The 4,260-nt window shown below is 46.4% G+C and overlaps 1 long non-coding RNA gene across 1 annotated transcript in view; it reads left to right on the forward strand.

The window, feature by feature from the left end:
- Positions 1–3,816: 3,816 nt before the first annotated feature.
- LOC106819149 overlaps positions 3,817–4,260 on the forward strand; it is a 9,044-nt gene continuing 8,600 nt past the window's right edge. Inside the window, exon 1 of the long non-coding RNA XR_001395360.1 lies at positions 3,817–4,105. This is a non-coding gene — a long non-coding RNA (uncharacterized LOC106819149). The remainder of the gene's footprint in view (positions 4,106–4,260) is intronic.

Below are 4,260 nucleotides of genomic sequence, written 5' to 3' on the forward strand. Positions count from 1 at the left end.
ATCGTAAATATGGAAATTCTTACTTTTAATGTATGTTAATTTTATACAACTCCTTTCAACTCAACACAAATAGATAATCTTACATATATGTGTTGGCCTCATGCATCTGGGACACGTCACTGCCCTGATCCCGCCTGTTCAAACAAAACACAGAATTATTTTTAATTTGGTATACTCTCTCTGAAATAGTTATAAATGTGCATTTTACCTATATATAAACAGCACACATTCTCTACAACCCATGCATTCTATCGTCAGTCTGACAACCCATGCATTCTATTCGTCAGTCTGTCTGTCGGTAGGTCTGTCTGTCTCCTTCCCTGCCTCTCTTCTTTTATTTCCCAATCTTTTTCCCTCTATCTCTCTGTCATCTCTCTGTCTCTCTCTCTCTCTCTCTCTTTTTTTTTCTCTTTCTCTCTCTCTCTCTCTCCTTTGCTTCTCTATCTCTTCTTATATTCTCTCTCTCTCTCTTTCTCTTTCTCTATCTTGCGGCCTCGTTCCTCACCCTTTCTCTGGTCTCTCTATCTCTTGTCTTTCTCTTATCTCTTCGTGCGTATCTTCTCTGCTTCTCGCTTCTCTCTCTCGCCCGCTGTCGCTTCCTCGCTCTCTCTCGCTTCTCTCTCTCTCGCCCCTCTCTCTCTCTCGCTCTCTCTCCCTTCCCTTATCTCTCTCTTCTCTCCTCTCTTCTNCTCTTTTGCCTCTTTCTCTCGCACTCTCGTCTTCTCCCCTCTTCTATCGGATGTCTCGCTTCTCCCTCTCTCTTTCTTTCTCTCGCTCATCCGCTCTCTCCTTTCGCTCTCTCTCTCTCTCTCTCTTCTTTCTCTCATCTCTCTCTCTCTCTCTCTTTCTCTCTCGCTCTGTCTCTCTCCCCCTCTTCGCTCTTTCTCTCTCGTATCTCTCTCTCTCTCTCTCTCTCTCCTCTCTACTTTCTCTCTCTGCTCTCCCTCTTTCTCGGCTCTCTCTCTTACCTCTCATTCTCTCTCTCTCGCTCTCTCCTCTCTCTCTCGTCTCAGCCTTCTTCTCTCTCTCTCGCTCTATACTCGGCTCTCTTTCTTTCTTTCTCTCTCTCGTCTCGCTCTCTCTCGCTCTCTCTCTCTCTCGTCCTCTCTCTCGCTCTCTCTCTCTGTTCTCGTCTACTCTATCTCTGTTCTCTTTCTCCGTCTCTCTCTCTCCTTTCTGACACACGCTGCTCCCTTTCATACCTCCCCTTCTTTTTGTGTCGTCACTCTCTCTCCGTCTATTGTTGTGTTGATTAACTGTAATGCCATTGTCTAGCCAGCATAATATAAACTTTCAAAAGATCATACCATAGTTCATCATTCATATTTGAATGTGCAGCGTATACCCGTGATTAGCCAGAATGCTGGCAGGGCAGCGCATTGGTCTTCATCAAAGCGCAAGTAGCAGTGCGAATACAGTTGTTGCCAATTACTATGTAAAGTGCGTCAAATGAGATAGCAACACTGGTCACTTTCTCGTTCTCTCTCTCGTCTCTCTCTCTCTCCATCTTCCCTCTGTGCTCTCTCTCGTCTCTCTCTCTTCTCTCTCTCTTTTCCCTCTCTCTCTCTCTCTCCTCTCTCTCTCTCTCTTCTCTGTCTCTCTCCCCCACCACTCTTCTCTTTCTCTCTCTCTCGTCTCTCCTCTCCTCTCTCGTCTATTTCTCTTTCTCTCGCGCCTCTCTCTCGGCTCTTCTCTCTCTCCTCTTCTCTCTCTCTCTCGCTTTCTCTCTCTCTCTCTCTTCGCCTTCTGTCTCTGCTCTCTCGTCGCTCTATCTCTCTCTCTTTTCTTTCTCTCTCGCTGCTCTCGCCGCTTCTCTCTCCTCTCTCTCGGCTCTCTCTCTGTCTCTCTCTCTCTCCTGCTCTCTCTCTTCTCGCTCTCGTGCGTCTCTCTCTCGTCGCCTTTCTCTCTCTCTCTTCTCGCTCTATCTCTCTCTCTTTCTTCTCTCTCTCCTCGCTCTCTCTCGCCTCTCTCGCGTCTCTCTCTCTCTCTCTTCGCCTTCTGTCTCTTCTCTCTCACCGCTCTGCTCTCACGCCTCTCTCTCTCTCTCTCTCTCTCTCTCTCTCTCTCTCTCTCTCTCTCTCTCTCTCTCTCTTTCTCTCTCTCTCTTTCAAAAATCATACCATAGTCATCATTCATATTTATGTGCAGGTATACCATTGCCAGAATCTGCAGCGCATTTCTTTCATCAAGCGCAAGCGGAAGTCATACAGTTTGTTGCCATTACTTGTAAGTGCTCAAATGGAGATAGCAAAACACGGGTCACTTTCTCGTTCCTCTCTCTCCTCTCTCTGCTCTTCTCTCTTCTCTCTCTCTCGCCTTCTGTCTCTGCGTATCTCTCGGTCGCTCTGCTCTCTCTCTCTCTCTCTCTCGGCTCTCGCTTTCTCTTCTTCTTCTCCCTCTCTCTTTCTCTCTCTACTCTCTCTCTCTCTCTCTCTCTCTCTCTCCTCTCTCTCTCGCTCTCTCTCGTGTCTCGCTGATCTCGGTCTCTCTCTCGCTCTCGCTCTCGTCTCTCTCTCTCTCATCTCCCTCTCTCTCTTCTCTCTCTCTCTCGTCTCTTCGGTCTCTCTCTTCTCTTTCTCTCTCTCTCGATCTCGCCTCATCTCTCTCTCTCTCTCTCTCTGTCTCGTCTCTCCCTCTCTCTAGGTTCTTTGTCTCTCTCTTCTCTCTCTCTCTCTCTCTCTCTCTCTATTTCTCTCTCTTCTTCTCTCTCTCGCTCTCTCTCGCTCTCTCTTCTCTCCCCTTCTGGTCTCCTCTCTCTCCCCTCTCTCGTCTCTTCTCTCTCCCCTCTCTCTCTCTCTCTCTCTCTCTCTCTCTCTCTCTCTCTCTCTCTCTCTCTCTCTCGCCTTCTGTCTCTCTCTCTCTCTCTCTCTCTCTCTCTCTCTCTCTCTCTCTCTCTCTCTCTCTCTCTCTCTCTGACACACCCTGTCCCTTTCATACCTCCCCTTCTTTCTCACTCTCTCTCTCTATCTTGTGTTATTAACTGTAATGCATGTTCTAGCCAGCATAAATAAAACTTTCAAAAATCATACCATAGTCATCATTCATATTTATGTGCAGGTATACCATTGCCAGAATGTGCAGCGCATTTCTTCATCAAGGCAAGGTAAGTCATACAGTTGTTGCCATTACTTGTAAGTGCTCAAATGAGATAGCAACACGGTCACTTTCTCGTTCCTCTCTCTCTCTCTCTCTCTCTCTCGCTCTCTCCTCCTCTCTTCTCACTCTCTCTCTCTCTCCTTCTCTCTCTCTCTCTATCCTCCTCTCTGTTATCTCTCTCTCTCTGCTCTCTCTCTCCTTCTCTCTCTCTCTTCTCTCCTCTCTCAGCTCTATCGTCTCATCTTCTCTCTCTCTCTTCTCTCCTCTCTTCTCTCTCTCTCATCCTCCCTCTCTGTCTCTCTCTCTCTCCTTCCCCTCTCTCTCTTCTCTTCTCTTCTCGCTCGCTCTCTCTCTCTCTCTCTCTCTCTCTGATCCTACTTATCTCTATCTCTATCTCTCTCTCTGCTCTCTGTCTCTCTTCCTCCTCCCCTCTCCTCTTTCCCTCTCCTCTCTCTCTCTCTCTATCTCGTCTCTCTCTTCTCTCTCACTCTCCCCCCTCTCTTCTCTCCCTCCTTTCTTTTGTTCTCTTCTTCCTCTCTCTTCTCGTGTCGCTTTGCACTCTTCTTGCTTGCTCTTTCTTTCTCGTGCTCCGTTCTCTCCTATTGTCTTACTATCTGTCTTTACTCACTCCTCTCACTCTTCCTATTCAGTTGTTCTCTCTCTCTATCTCTCTTTCTCTCTCCTTTTCTCTCTCTCTCTCTCTCCTTCTCTTTATCTCTCTCTCTCTCTCTCTCTCTCTCTCTCCTCTCTCTCTCTCTCTCTCTCTCTCTCTCTCTCTCCTGTTGCCCCAATCTCTCAATTTCTCACAAATAAGCTATATTAAAGTGATCGTAAATATGGAAATTAGGAGTTGTATAAAATTAACATACTTTAAAAGTAAGGTGTTGAGTTGAATGCATGAGGCCAACACATATATGTAAGATTATCTATTTCAAATTAAAAATAATTCTGTGTTTTGTTTGAACAGGCGGGACCAGGGCAGTGACGTGTTCCAGATGTTTATATATAGGTAAAATGCACATTTATAACTATTTCAGAGAGAGTATACAATTTGACATGATATGCACACATTCTCTACAACCCATGCATTCTATTCGTCAGTCTGTCTATCTCTCTCTCTCTCTCTCTCTCTGTCTCTCTCTCTCTCTCTCTTTCTCTCTCTCT

This window comes from Priapulus caudatus, unplaced genomic scaffold, assembly GCF_000485595.1.
Source record: "Priapulus caudatus unplaced genomic scaffold, Priapulus_caudatus-5.0.1 Scaffold2896, whole genome shotgun sequence".
NCBI lineage: Eukaryota > Metazoa > Priapulida > Priapulimorpha > Priapulimorphida > Priapulidae > Priapulus > Priapulus caudatus.